Source organism: Rhinolophus ferrumequinum, chromosome 19, assembly GCF_004115265.2.
Source record: "Rhinolophus ferrumequinum isolate MPI-CBG mRhiFer1 chromosome 19, mRhiFer1_v1.p, whole genome shotgun sequence".
Taxonomy (NCBI): domain Eukaryota; kingdom Metazoa; phylum Chordata; class Mammalia; order Chiroptera; family Rhinolophidae; genus Rhinolophus; species Rhinolophus ferrumequinum.
Window position 1 is genome coordinate 39,532,593 of NC_046302.1, and position 15,719 is coordinate 39,548,311.

A 15,719-nucleotide genomic window follows, 5' to 3' on the forward strand; every position below is an offset into this window, starting at 1 on the left:
ACCCACCTTCCCGCTTGGCCAAAGCCCAGCTGGCTCACACCATACATCCCTGAACACCAGCACAGCAAAACACTGGCCATCCACAACTGAGTTCCCTGACTAGACCCCTGTGGGAACGCATAAGTACTCTTCTTCCCCAGGAGGAACGAGCAGGAAGCAGGCGCAGACCCAGAAAGCCTGCCCCATAATCAGATAGCCAGTTACATGCCTCAGAAAGTCAGCGTGAATGTCAGCTCTACCACTTATTAGCTGAGCGAATTTGAACAAAATCTTTCACTACCTGTGAGCCTCAGCTTCCTCATCTGCAAAATGGCAAGACCCAATGGAGCCTCTGTGAAACTTATATGAGGCAATGAGCCAAGCATGCGGCAAACTGGAAATGCGACGTAAATACCGGTTGTTGTGCGTGAGATGTAGAACCAGCTAGCGTCCCTGTTGGCTTGGAGCAAATAACTAGTGAACCTTTGTTAAATAAATAAGCCCCAGCTGCCCCTCAACCTGGGCATAGGGCCTAGAGCTCCCTGAGGGAGAGGCAGCTCCAGGGACATGTAAGTGGATGTTGGGAGCACCGTCCTGGTACCTGTCTACCTGGAGCTCAGGGTGTGTCCCATCATTGATCTCAGGGGTGTCTGATGGCCCTCGGTGGCAGCTGTCTGGTGAAGGCTGTGTGTGCGTGTGTGTCTGAGATATAGGGAGGATCCTCAACGCAAACTTCCTGCAATCTGTCCAGTGTATATATTAATATCAGATACAACCTTGGATTTGCTGAAAACCTCATGCGGCCATTTTCACACAGTGAGTCACAGGCACACTGGCCCAAACTTACTTTGATGTACCTAGATGAGGGATACTTTATTCCATCCTGATTCTTTGCACATGGACCATTCACGAAGCCATGGCGAGCCCTTCACCCCGGGCCGTGCCCAGCCTCACCCGTGGTGCCCCCATGCCCCTCAGACCCAAGCCTGTGACACCCTCCACGCAGGCCATGGGGTGCTCCCCTCCTGGCACCTCTGCCTGTTCCTACCTCCTCCACCAGCCCAGTACACGTCTCTCTTTCCCCAGAAAGTCTTCCCTCCCTGCTGCTCCCTGAACCAGCGCTTCTGCCTGTGCCGTGAGGGCAGAGCAGGACCGCCTGCCCATTCACAAAGTTCTTGAACGGTCTCACGTGCAGATGTCTTCTCTTCCCACACCGACCTGAAGCTCGCCTATAACAGAGCCCCGGCCTGCTGCTTCTCTTGTGTTTCTCAGGCCCTCCCAATACTGCCAGCTACTCCGTGACTCATAATCCTCTCAGGTTAGGGAATGGATTAGGTCATACAATGGCGCTCAGTTTAACCCACTGGTAAATGGCCTAGATGAGGATTTACTGTTCTAAACAGGGCCCACCTACAGCAAACTTAGACGTGTACCAACTGTTTGTGGCTCCAGAGTGAAGAAAATGCGCAGCTTCCTTATGCCCAGAGGAGTCCTGCTCTCGGGCACGCCAATCAACCGCAAGGGAGGAATCTCCTCCGTGAGCCAGGGGGCTCACTCTCCTCTCAGAGGACAGAGCTGGGGTTCAGACCGTGAGCCTTCAACTTCAAGCTTCGCAGTCCTGGGTCCAGCCCCACCCAGCCAAAGACACCTTCCAGAAGAACCGAAAGTCGATTCCATCCAGGTCACGCTCCCTTCCCCAAACAGGGAAACCTGCCCACTCCCCAGGAATACGGTCAAACCACAGACCTAAAAAAGCAAAATTCATACTCACAAGCAACGACGCCTTCGTCTTAAATTTCAGGCGAACAGTGTCTCTGCAAACCTGCTCATTTCCTGCAAAGAGAAGAAAGGGACGGAGAAGCATATTAGCATCTGCTCTGGGCATCCTTCGGTAGTTTCCTGGCCGACCTCGGGCTTCTGCACCTTCTCTGCATTCTCACGCCCAGAAGCACGCTCCCCTCCCAGGAACACTGTGTGCTAGTTGGGTGGGCGCCCCTGGCTCCCCACAGGATCCCACCCCTCCCAGCCGCGGGCTCGGTCCACGCCGCCTCCCTCCCCCTTCCCGTAGCCATGCCAGTCTCAGATTGACCACTGCCTCCAATTCCCTGAAGGCGCTGGGCTTCTTCCCACTCTGGAGTGAGGCCTCCTCTTCTGTAGCATGGGGTTGCCTAGCAACCCTGCCCGCCAGCTCGGAAGGCCCTCCTAAATTGGACCTCACAGCACAGGGCATCTCCTTGTACAGCTGCCTGAATCTTAACAATCTGGTTCTGAATAATAACACAATGGTAATTGCATGCATGGGCCCCAAACTACATTTAAATAATGTTCAAGAGCTGACACACACCAACAAAGGCCAGAGAATGCATTGCGGAGGTTGACTGCGGGGCAGGCAGGGCGTTCAGTGCGGGAGGGAGGTGACACCCAAGACTTGAGTTAATGACAATGCCAACCTGAAGTGTGAATTTGCCTGCCTTTCTGCCCGCGTGTGTCACCACTTTAATGTGTTTTAAGTGAGTTAGGGATCTGTACAGGCAATTAATGCCCAGAGGTAGTGATGCTTCAAGACAGAATGTCCTTCAGTTCTTCTTTTTTTTTTTGAGGGGGCGTTGGATAAGGGAGGCCAAGGAGGGACAGAGGTGCGGGAGGGATTTCCCTTGGCTTTTACAAGCCTGGCGAAATATGTTTTAGAAGGTGGGGGACAGAACTCCGTCAGGAAGAGCACAAGGCACTTGCTACCTTAGCGAGGGACAGATTCAACAGGAATGAGGCATTTCAGGAGAAGAGGTGAAGGGAAAGAGGCCTGGACACCGGCTAGCAGGTGGACGGAAGCAGCTGAGTGTGGTGTGGACAAAAGCCCCGCGCGCCCGAGTCCAGCCCTCCATCTGTGTCCCTGGCACAGGGTAACGAAGGGCTCTGCTCACAGCGTAAGAGCCTGAACTCGTGGGAAATGGCCAGCTGGCAGTCTGCTTCTCGTGCAGTGAGGACCAGCCGATCGGACCTGATCGTCTGAAAGCCGGATGCATTTTTTTTTTAAAGGCTCAAAATCCTCCCGCAAGGGACTTACACGCCCATGTTCATAGCAGCATTACCGACAATAAGCAAGAGATGGAAGCCACCCAAGTGTCCACTGAGGGACGAATGGAGAAACTGGATGTGGTACATGCATAGAATGGAACTGTATTTAGCCTTAAAAAGGAAAGAAATTCTGACACGTGCTGCAACATGGATGAATCTCGAAGGCTACGTGAAATAAGCCAGTCATTCAGAAGCAGACAAACATTGCACGATTCCACTTATAGAAGGTTCCTAAGTAGCCACACAGAGAGAAAGAAAGTAGAACAGAGATGAGCAAGAGCTGGTGGGAGTGGAGAATGGGGAGTTCGCATTTAACGGTACAGCGTTTCAGTCTGGGAAGATGGAAACATTCTAGAGACGGACGGACGGTGGTGAAGACGAGACGGGGTAGAAATGTGACCGTCCTTACTGCCACTAACTGTACACTTTCAAATAGTTAACATGATACATTTTATGTTATGTATATTTTACCACAGTTTTTAAAAAGGGCCCTGCGGTAATAGCACAACACACAGCGTTTCTCCATAAGACTTTTGTCCAGTTTCATCTTGGAAGTGGCCTGTGCCATTCACACTCTCAGATGGGGAGACTGTCACCAGGGCTCGAGGACAAACTGGACCGTGTGAGTCAGGGCCAGGGACAGCCGTGGCTTGTAAGCGTGGAGCGTGTGCCTTCCAGTCCGAAGGAGGTGTCCGAGGACTGAGATACAGGATTCTCCAATGCCCAGCTCCACCCTCGCCTTCTGGACGGTGGCCTCCTTCCACTCAAACCATGTCCCCTGCCTGCCTCCTCCCTCAGGCACGAGGGCTCCAATGACACTCTCCTCCGTACCCTCTGCTCACCCCGGGCTCCCTGCCTAGACAGCCCTTTCCTGACCTAATCCTCTTTCTCATGGACCTCCATCAGTCCCATCTCCTCTACAAAACCTTCCAGAAACCCCCCACTTCTGCTGTCTCTGAATGGCGTAGTCTGTCACGAAGCACTTGCTTAGGTACTATCCTATGTTCCTGTCTGAAAATGTCACCTCTCCCAAGAAATCCTTGGCAGGACCCCTGAACAGGACCTCTCACAAAAGTTTTTGGCTGTCACAGGCCCTGGCTCAGGGCTGAGCACACGGTGGGTTGCTTCTCAAGGCTCTGGGAGGGTGGAAGGGTCCTGCCTCTTTCTCAGGGAATCTGACCACAGCCTCCCTGACCCGGGGACACAGTGCATCTGCTGGCTGCGTAGCCCTGCAGCTAAATATTCTAGGCGGACGTGCATCTCCCTCCAGTCATTTCGAGGTGTAACTCAATGTGTGCGATAAACAATTGAGCATTTACAGATTTTATTAATTTGGAAAGGTCATTAGAGCTAATAGCTTCTCCGAGTGAGAGTGAATAAATAGCATGGATCATTTTTTTCAGTGTCCTGATTTTTTTTTCTTGGAATGTGCTTGAAACCTTAAAAAATAGTGTTACAAGTAAAAAAAAAAAAAAAAAAAAAGGCAGGAGGTGGGGGTTAATCCAGGCTTAGGAGACAGGAGGAGCCCAAGCTCTGGATAAGCCTCTTCGCCTCTCCAAGCCTTAGTCTTCTCTGCAAAAGGAGGGAGTGGTTGCTAAGGTCCCTTCCAACTTAAACAAAAATAAAATTACAATTTGAGGTGAAAGTGTGAACTTAGCAACTTTCCCAGCTAACAGCCACTCCCCTAGCCCCACCCATCCTACCAGGTGTTGGGCCCTACCTCACTTTTGGGGAGGTACGGTAAGAGTTCTCGCCCCCTCAGCCAAGAAAAGAGCCTTAAGTATTTCAGGTGCCTCTCCAGACCCTGACCCGGGGGCTCTCCAACCCGACAATCTGGCTGCCTGGCTCTCATTAGATCATTAAGGAACGCTCCAGACTAATAACTTGTCTTCTTGAATCCCAGGAATGGCTGGACATAGGCCAAAGGGCATCATCCAGGCCCTGTCGCCCCAGCCCTTGGCTCTGTGACCAGCCAGTGCTCTCAAGGGCTAGACCTCTGCGGGCAGATGCCCGTGGTTCTCCCCGCGGCAAGAAGGAAGCAGCCTGTAAGGAGACGAGGGCTCGGGCTCCAGCCGGCTGCCCCGGGGAGAGAGCTGGCCCTGAACCGCATGATGCAATCTGAGATTCCCTCCCTTTCTCTGTCCTCATCCCCTCTTCTCTCCGCCCCAAGTGTAGAGGACACGCTGGGCAGTGGGAGGCCCACATCTGTCTGCAAATGTGAGCCCAGGGACACCCACGCCCCCACCTGCGGGTCACTCCTGGCTTTCAGTAGCAATAAGAAGTCTAGGTGTGAATCAAAACTATGACGAAGAATCCAATAGCAATGCTAACATCAGCATTACTATTAGTTAACATTAACTAATATTTGTGTGATGCTTTGTGACTTCAAAAGGACTTAAGCGTAGGATGACGACCCGATAACCCTGCTGTGAGTCGAAAGTATCGTTAAGTCACAAATGCACTTCATACTGCACTGCAGAGTGCGGGCGGCTCACCCTCGCGGTCACGTGCCTGAGTGGGAGCTGCAGCTCACGGCCACGGCCCAGCGTCACGAGGAATGACAGACCGCAAATCCCCAACCCCGGGAAATGATCGCAATTCAAAACGTGAACTACATTTTCTCCTGAATGCATGTCGCTCTCACTCCATTGTAAAGTCAAAAAATCCTAAGTCAGACCATCCTCAGTCAGGGACCATCTGTACTTTCCCACAAATCTGTCGGGGGGCGGGGAGGACAGGTTTCCCTCCCTGACGGAGTACCTGCTGTATCCCAGGGTCTTGCTCCTTTCTGGGGACGCACACATGAAAAGGTGTGGTCCCTGCCCACAGATTCTCTCCGGGAGGGTGGATAGTCAAGCAGACAGAGGCACAGAGAAGCTGAGTGACTTTCTCAGAGTCATCCAGCTGGCAAGTACCGGCCGTGCTCAAACCAAGTCGTGGCCTTGGCCCCTGTGGCCTTTGGAAAAAGACCATCCGCTCATCCCCAGCCTTTGTGGAGAGGCAGCCTTGAGATCTGATGCAAATTCATAAAATCTTTTCTTTTTTCTTTTTCCCTTTTTTTAAAAAAACTCTGCCTCACCTTTCTCTTCTAGGAATTGCTGCGGCGCTTACAATCAGCCTGTGACACAACAATGGCATTGTTCTCAGAGTCTCTTGGCTGTTTCAAAAAAAAAATGTCTGCTGAGAGGAACCCTCTAGATCCCTCACTTTACAGACTGGGCAAATGAATCGTCCAAAGTCCCGCCCAGGACCAGTCCAGAACCAGACTCTGCGGCCCGGGATCTGCACACAGGCACCTCACATTGGTGGGAGGGCAGCGTCAGGCTGTGTCCTGCTTCCTCTGAGCCGCCACAGCAGCCCTTCGGCAAACATGCAGGGATGGGATCCGGTCCTTTGATACGCACCCCACACCCCCTCTCCCCATGATACTGAAGTGACTGGCTCTGCCCCCCTGGCGAGCCCCACAGGGAGGAGCAGAAGCCATGAGAAGTGCTCTCAGGGGACAGGGACGTGCTGCAGGGCCCCACCGCTCTCAGGAGGCCACAGTGCCTCGTGAGTTAGAGTCAGACTGTTCCTGTCATTGACAAGCTGTGTGTCCTTAGGTAAATGACTTAACCTCTCTCTGCTTCAAATCTTCTCCAGCAAAATGGGCAGAATGATGGCCCCTACCTTGTTACCTTACAGGGTGGAAGCGAGGATTAAATGAGAAGATGGAGGGAAAGATTTGGCACAAGGCCTACCATTCTGTGTGTTTTCAGGTGAGGTCATCGGGACCAGCTTTTCCCTGGCAGGTGAGCGCCCTGAGCTGAGACACTGAATGCTGTGATCACGGCTAAGTCCCCAGCGCCTGGCATGGGACTGACACAGAATGAGCGCTGACTGTACTCCTGTGGGAAGTGCTGCGGGGCTAGGGGCCGCCCAGCAATTGACAAGAAGAGGCTAGGGGGTGGGGTGGGGTGGGGTGGGGTGCAGGGGACGGGCTCAGGTTGATCAGCCCAGGGTCGGTGGTGACAAGGAGAATCCTTCGGAAGCTGTGTTGGGTGGGTTGAAATCAGCTTTTTCTCTGATAGTAAAATCAACACCCTGGGATGCGAAGTGGTACAGCCACTTTGGAAAACAGCTTGGCAGTTCCTAACAAAGAGAAACATACTCTTACCATAGGATCCGGCAACTGTACTCTTAGGTATTTACCCAGAGGAGTTGGAAACTTACGTCCCCACAGAAACCTGCACGTGGATGTTTACAGCAGCTTTAGTCACGACTGCCAAACACTGGAAACAACCAAGGTATCCTTCCAGAGGTGAATAGGTAAGCAAGCGGTGGTACATGCAGACAATGGAATATTATTCAGCACTAAAATGAAACGAGCTATCAATCTTGAAAAGACATGCAGGGAACTTGAATGTATATTACAAGTGAAAGAAGCCAATCTGAAAAGGCTATATACTGCCTGATTCCAACTATACGACATTCTGGAAAAGGCGAGACAATGGAGACAGTAAAAGATCAGTGGTTTCCAGGGGGAAGACAGGACAAATGAATAGGCACAGCCCAGGGGTGTTTTAGGGCCGTGAAACCACTCTTTATGGTACTGAAATGGGGGGTACATGTCATTTCACACTTGTCCAAGCCCGCAGAGGGTGCCACACCAAGAGTGAACCCTAATGTAACTGATGGACTCTGGGTGACTATGATTCGTCAATATTAGTTCTTCGATTGTAACCAATGAACCACCACCACACAATTACCAGATATTAATGAACAGGGGAAACTTGAGGGGAGGAGGGAGGAAAGGGGGTATGTAAGAACTCTCGGTACTTAATGCTCATTCTTTTCTATAAACCTAAACCTGCTCTAAAAAAAAAAAACAGTCTATTAATTCTAAAAAAAGTTAATCACCGCCAAACACAACACTCAGGCCAATCAGTACAGGTCATCACTGAGCCGGGATTGGAAGTCCAGGTCCCATGCTGGGGACTTAGAGGAGGGGCCAGAGACCAGCATGATCCCCCCAATTGGAAGTACCACCACGCCCAGCCAAAATGTTAGCGACGGTGTGGGAAAGCCAAGTGGGGGGGGGCCAGCAGGACCCCCAGCTCGTGACACAAACAGGACTGTGCATCCCAGCAACCAGGACGGCTCTAGCTACTGGGCAATGACTCAGACTTAATTTGTCTTCTCTGAGCACATGCCCGGTGCCAGGCTCACCCGCCCTGCCTGGCCGAGGAGAGGTCAGAAAGAGACTCACCGCCCCGCCTGTAAGCCAGACTCTGCCCAGCCTTTTCCTGTTCCCTCCACCCCCAATCCAGATACAGTAGGTGCTCGATAAACACTGAATTAAATAGTGACTACTGGTACGCGTCCTGCCATCCCCCTTAAAGGAAAGGAGCTGATTGTAAGCCTCCCGAAGCCCTCAGCAAAGTACTTGCTAAACAGAATGAAGAGCAGAAGTCAGGTGCAAGTGACACACCTAGGAGAGACCTTGTATTTGGTCATGGGGCCACTCAGAGGGGGCGTACCCGGCACATGCTCGTGTGCTCAGCCCTGAGCCCCCGCCCAGTACGATGGACAAGCCCCAGCTCCGGCTGGGAAGGGCTGAGGGGCCGGCATGCCCTGAAACAAGGTGGCAAGTGTGTGGAATCATTGCCAAGCGGCCTGTGGGGCTGGCGGGGAGGTGGAAGAAGAATAAAGGCCCTGGGTCCAGGAGTCGGACAGGGAGGCGCCTCAGGGAAACCCAGGAAGTGTTCGTAGAGAGTGAACTGGGGTCTGGCTCATCCCACCGAGCCCAGCCTGGTACCAAGGCAGTTTGGTCTGATCTGATTCAGAGAGGGGGTGAAGGGAGGGACGTTTGTGAGCCTGTGTGTCCCTGGGAACCGTCTTCTAGGGCAACCAAATCCTCCTTCAGTCATTGGTTTAGGGGTGATGGCCCCTTAGAATTCCCAATTTCTGTGAACTTGGCCTAGAATCTTAAAATAGCCCTGAGAAGGAGGGAGGTCTGAGCCAGGAGCCAAAGCCAACAGTTGGGGCCTGCGCCTGGGAAAGGGGGAGGGGAAGAGAGCCTGTCCAAGGAAGAAAGGCCTGCTCTCCCTGGTCAGGCTGCCCAGCCTCGACCCGGTTGCTCAGTCACGCACATTTGGTTTTTTCTAGCCTCAGTGAAGTGTTCCTGGGGCTGGGCAAATCTGAGCGAAAGCTGACAGGCCTGGAGCAGCTGAGAAGGAGATGGCCGGTCAGACCCCTGGCCCCCAGCGGCCTGCCCCACGGACTGCTGGGGCTTAGGAAGGGGGAGGGTGGCCGTTGAAGGGTCCTCCCCCCTGCATTCTGGCTGGTGGAGCAGGGATGGTTAATTCTCAGTCAGAGTACAGGTGGGCACAAGGGAATGACAAAGAATATTCAGCGTTATAATATTGACTAACAGTTCCCCATTGGGAAAAAAGAGGAGCGTTCTTTCTATAACACAAGGAAAAGAAAGAAAGCTAGAGGGAGTCTTCACGTGTGCTGGGCCCAGGGAGACAGCACCCCAGCAGGTGAGGGGAGGTAGGGTGTCTCATAGGTCTAACACGGTGGTCCTCTGTGCCTGATTTCATTGGCTGATGGTGTGGGAGGAGACGCTGCTGTGGCATTTGCCTCAGTGGGACCCCCAACCCTGCCCACCTGGTTCTCTTGCTGAGTGGGGCTGGGATTTCGAGGCTGTGGGCAAGTGCTGGGAGGGGAAACCAGAGGGCAGTGGGCGCAAGGCCTGCCAGTCCTTGTAGGGGCTGATACCAGGCAGGGAATGGCGGCCTTCGGAGCTCCAGACAGCACGATGGGAGGCAAGCCTGCTGTGCCTTTGTGACCTCAGGCACCTTCTCCTGCCGCTGGGGGTTTCGCCCCTGGCCTTCTTTCCTGGCGCCCCAAGTCCTATCACTCACATTCCTCCTTCTATCGACACCTGCTTTCCAGAAAACTCTATCTCCCCCGGGTGTCCACTGTGACAGGAACCCTTAACGCCAGCCCTTTTTTCTCTCAGAGCCGAGCCATTTCCAGCCCCCTCTCAGGGAGAGGGAAAAGTTGATCCCCTGGGAAAGGGATTAATTTTACCTTTTATTTTTGAACTCCACTGTTCACTCTGCATCACAGTGACAACTAATCCGACAGCGACACAATGACAAGTAACACAGAGGCAGTGCGGATGGGGTAATGGATAGCTATCTGCAAAGGGGACAGGCGACCCCTACAGCAGAAGGGGAGCCCCTGGGAGAAGGGGCTCAGAGGGTGTGTCCCCCAGCTCCTGCCCCTTATCTCCCTGGCACTGGACCACTCCCTCCCAACATGGAGCCTTGGTAAGGAAGCCATACATTTCATTGGCCCAACTGGGACCCTTCTGAGAGTGAAAGGGGACACTATTAATAGTTATCCAGGGACAGCACGCATACAGTGGCTGTTCCAGGCCAAGCAGGATGAGTCACCCCTGCAGTGTCATTCAACCTTTGGGGCTTGGGAAAACCCAGTTAGGGCTCTTTTCTGGAACTTCCATGGCGTGACTTGGGAAAGAGAGGCCTGCCTCTACCACCCAGCTTGCCCTCCCAGGAGGAGGTGTCAGAAACAGTCCTGAGAGAGGCTATCACACCAAGCAAAGGCCCAGGGGGAGCACTACATGCATCCGCGTGAAATATAAGAACTCAGTATCTGGCTCTACCCGCCCCCAGGGTTCCCCACCTCAGACCCCGCCTCCTGCAAGAAGTCTGCAGGATACCCCACTGCGCTCAGCTTCTTACGTCTCACGTGTCTGCGTTCCTCGTGTGTGTGGCCATCTCCCCCATCAGCTCATCAGCTCTGGAGGGCAGGTACCGTTCTGTGTCATTCATCTCCTGTCCGTCCCCTCCCCCGATACCCCCGATACCCCCGGGCCTTGCTTACAGGGTGTCTCTGATTTCAAGTTGCTGGAAAGAACCCAGGTGAATGGACTCCTGCGATCCCCCCTGTAGTACTAGGGACCCAGGGCTCGAGAAAGTCTCCTTAGCCCTTGGGGAGTTCACTGGTTCTCCCACATCAGCTTCTACGTCACCATCAGGGCAAATACTCCTGAATTTCTAGGTCTTTGCAAGAGCAATGGTGGGATTTGTGCAATCGTGTAGGATGGTGATTGTTGGGTGGGGGTGTCTGAAATAAAATCCAGAAAGGAGCCTGAGAAGAACTCCATTTTCATAGCTGGGGGAAGCGTGATTTGGCCAATGAACCTGGGTGAAAACCTCCACTCATCACCTAAACTCTCCCCATATCTTAGAAAGATAACACGGCCCTCAAGACTAAGTGCAGGAGGGTGGTACATGCAATAAGCTCAGGGGGTAACCAGAAAGGGCTTCCTGGAGGCGGCAGACAGTAAGCGGAAGCTTGAAGGATGGGGAGCATAGGGAGAGTAGGGGCAAAGGGCAGTCTAAAAAGGGGAGACTGAGCAAAGTTGCAGAGGCAAGAGTGAGTCCAGTACAATTGGGGCAGTGACTTCTCAGGTCTCGTGGAACAGAGGGTGTGTGCAGAGAAGACGTGACTATGAGGGCAGATAAAGAACCCCAAATGCCACCTCTGGGCTTAAATCTTAGGCAGTTTGTAGAATCACCCACCCCCACTGCGATGGTCTGGGGGGAGAACAGAGAGAGTGGAGGCTGGATAGCAGCTTCAGGCCCCTGGGAAAATATCTGGGAGAGAGCAGAGGGACTGGCCAGGCTGAAGATATCCCCAACTTTCTTCCTGCTTCCCCTCAGCTACTCCCAATTCTGCCAGTTCTGGGGAACCCAGCCAACGAAGCATCTGTGGCCCAAAAATGTACTCTCGCCCAGCATACCAGCCTCTGAGTCACAGGGGTGGGAGCGAGTTTCCAGGAGCTAAAGCCCATGCAAACATGATATGATAGAAATCGTCTTAGCTGAGATGATTGGTCAGCTAAGTGAAACATTTTAAAATCTAATGTACACTTGTACATCCATTCACCAGACTTTGGATGTAAAGCCAAGACCTTTCCTTTAACTTGCATGTCCTGGGTGGAATTGTTGCTATTGTTTTTCTCGCATAAAACCCACTCATACGACACTGCGTACCATTTCCAATTACAGCTGTTTTTAAGTGGAATGAGAAATTAAATATACTTGTAAAATAATCTGAGTGCAAAAGTCTCCTCTGCTTTTTCGACATCACCCTAACCTTTTTCATAGCTGTTTCACCCATATCTAACTCAACAGCATTTTTCAAAAATGACTAGTCATTTTTGGGTTTTTCCTAAGCTTCAACTTAGTTTTTATAGGAACAACTTTTTTTCCCTTTTTTTTTTCTTTTTTGCAATGGTGTTTAATTGGTTTGTATACTACTTAATTAAATTGCATAATTACAATAGCAAGTTCCACTGGCATAAACAGATTTGGGAACGAAGCCAGCTGTCTTTAGGAAAGCACTCAGCTCAGCTGGTGGGAGCAGCCGTGGTGGATGTTTTGGACAGCTACCTTCTTGCCCCACATGTTTCTCCAGCTGCAGGCATCCATCAGACGGAATGGAGAGAGCTGGTGAGTTTGGCAAGATGGTTAACTGCAGTATAGAGATCGCCTAATGCGCCCCTTCTCAGGACCCAGGTGAAGGTTCATTCTCCACGGACTGAGGACCTGATGCTGCCCTGCCCCCACCTTGGTCCTCACTTGGCTCTCCTTTCTCTCACCTCCACCCTGTGCTGAGTGGGCCCCAGTCCTCCGGATGCTTTTGCCCTCTTCCCCTCCCACACCCAAGGCTTCCCCCATTGCAGCTGTCTTGGAAGAATTTGGCAAACAAACGGCCACAGCTTTCATGACCAGCAAGAGCCAAATGTACCACCTTCCCAGAGGCAATGGAAATTCTTCCAGAGAAGTTTCTAAGGACGTCTTGTCTCGTCAGGCATCTGGAGTAAGTTGGCTGGGAGAGATGTGGAGTCAGGGGAACGTCTAGGAGTTGTCCCTCAATCACACCATTTTCCGAGGCTAAAATTTTTGGTCCTGTTTAACTGAGTCACAGCTATGCCCACTTCTGCAAGAAGATGAGACTCTACTTTCTCCTTCGTGTTCCCAAACCCTTTATATGGCGTGGGATGTCCTCCCTCTTTCAACCTCCCTCATCAAAGTCATTTTCTCTCTACACAGTCTTCCCTATCTCACGGGTCACACAGAGCATAAATTAACATTTAACTTATATGCCATCCAACCAACCAACCAACCAATCAATCATAAGTATTAGCAGGCACGGACAACTCACAAGGAGAAGAAGGAAAATACTCCCAAAAGGAACACATTTGTAGTGGACATTTGCTATTTTGAGCCACCCACCATTTTCCCGTTCCTCTTAGTAGGAGAACCCCAGTTTCCTCCCTGATTACTACCTGCTCCCCACAGCCAATGTGTTTCAGGAATTGGTCGTGTTTGGCTTAAGCTGGTTAGCTCAGCTCAGCTTCCTGGCCATGGTGACTGGAACAAATGCTATCACAAAAGATGCAAGGAGATGTGTGCTTGGGACCTCTGGGAGAGAAGCTCCATCCCTGGAGTTGTGGAGGGCACATGTAAGGCCTGGAGCTGCTGCAGCCACTTTGTTACTATAAGAATTCAGAGAGGACACTGAGCTACAGAAAAATGGCGCTGGAGACTTCATCAAACTACTCCTGAAGATCACCTTGCTTCTGAACTTTTCATTTACCTAAACCAATATATTCCCTCTAGAGTTTTTTAATTAACTTTTTAAAAAGCAACCTAATGCATATACATGGCTTGAAAAATCAAAAGTACTAAAAGCCCAACAATGAAAAATAGCAGTCCCTGCTCCAGCCCTCCCCACAGAGTCCCAATTCTCAGAGATAAGCACTCAATTATTTTAGCTATTTCTTTTGTTCTTTACTGCCATGTTTCTAAACGCCATGCTGCCTTAGTTAGCCAGGGCGGCCATAACGAAATACCATAGACTAGGTGGCTTAAACAACATGGATTTATTTCTCATAGTCCTGGAGGCTAGGAAGTCCAAAGTCAAGGTGCTAGTTAACTTGGTTTCTGCTGACAGCCTGTTTCCTGCATTGCAGACAACCACCTTCTCGCTGTTTCCTCACACAGTGAAGAGAGAATGAGCTCTGTAGTGTCTCTCGTCATAAGGACGCTAATCCTATCAGATCAGGGCCCCACCCTTATGACCTCAGTTAATTCTTAACTACTTCCTAGTCCAGTCACCCTGGAGGTTAGGGATTCGACCTATGAATTTTGAGGGGATACAACTCAGTTCATAGGACAGGCTATATATTACTATTTCTATACTTTCCACTTTTTTTTTTTTTTAAAGATTTTATTGGGGAAGGGAAACAGGACTTTATTGGGGAACAGTGTGTACTTCCAGGCCTTTTTTCCAAGTCAAGTTGTTGTCCTTTCAACCTTAGTTGTGGAGGGTGCCATTCACGGGAGTCGAACCGGCAACCTTGTGGTTGAGAGGACGCGCTCCAACCAACTGAGCCATCCGGGAGCTCAGCGGCAGCTCAGCTCAACGTGCTGTGTTCAATCTTAGTTGCAGGGGGCGGAGCCCACCATCCCCCCGGGACTCGAGGAATTGAACTGGCAACCTTGTGGTTGAGAGTCCACTGGCCCATGTGGGAATCGAACCGGCAGCCTTCAGAGTTAGGAGCACGGAGCTCCAACCAATTGCCTGAGCCACCGGGCCGGCCCCTACTTTCCACTTTTAGCTATTATTATCTGTTAGTGCCCCATAATGGAAGATGAGGTCTTCTCTCTTATGCCCCCAACCCCACCTCCACTAAACCCACGTTTCTGTCTTCTGTGTCTTCCCAATAGAGTGACAGCACCATTTTTGGTTAAATCACTTGTCAGTGGTCACAGCATCGTGACTGTGTACCTACTGCTCGTGGATGAACCACACGATAGCTCCTTTTTGGCATAATTTGTTTTCTCTAGTGTGAAAAATGGTTTCATATGCACCTAACACTTATTGACATGCAAACTGACTGCCAGAGCTGCAAAATCCCTCCCAAAACAATGGAATCTGTCAGTTCCTTTGGGCTTTTTCCAGCAGTCATCCTATCTAGAGGTTCCCATCCTCCAACTCCAGCCTGGACCTGAGCCCTCCGCACAGCTGTCACCTGGGACTTCTTACAGTCAACCCCTTATTTCCTGGATCCCATACGGCACGAGTTCCCACTGCTGCTGTAACAAATTACCACCAACTAAGTGGCTTAAAACAATACAAATGTGGTATCTTCTAATTCTGGAGGTCAGAAATCTGAAATGGGTCTCTGTCACTGGGCTAAAATCAGGGTGTTGACAGGGTCGCATTCCTTTTGAGGGCTCTCAGGGAGAAGAGAACTCATTTCCTCACTTTTTCCAGCTTCTAGAGGACGCCCACATTCCTTGGCTTGTGGCTCCTTTCCTCCATCTTCAAAGCAAGTGACCTCAGTTCTCCTTTGCTAAATGAGTAACTGTCCATCCATAGACTTTCAAGCCTCCGCAGTTTTGCTGACATCTCTCACCTGCTGTCCCCTCTTCGCCCGTTTTCTTTGTCCTTGCAGAGTTGGGCTTTGTCAATTTTTTTTAATGCCACGGGTGAGGGGATGACTAGGAAGGGGGCAGAGATCCATGGATGTGGCCAGGTCACCATGTTTCCCCAGTAGGTCCCTCCTTGAGCTTTGG

The 15,719-nt window shown here is 51.4% G+C and overlaps 1 protein-coding gene across 3 annotated transcripts in view; it reads right to left on the reverse strand.

Annotated features, from left to right (window-relative positions):
* ZBTB7C (zinc finger and BTB domain containing 7C) overlaps positions 1 to 15,719 on the reverse strand; it is a 328,531-nt gene that overhangs the window by 138,584 nt on the left and 174,228 nt on the right. For all 3 annotated transcript variants that reach the window (XM_033087865.1, XM_033087863.1, XM_033087864.1), the window contains one exon: positions 1,751 to 1,812. The gene's annotated coding sequence lies outside the window, so the exon portion shown is untranslated. The remainder of the gene's footprint in view (positions 1 to 1,750; positions 1,813 to 15,719) is intronic.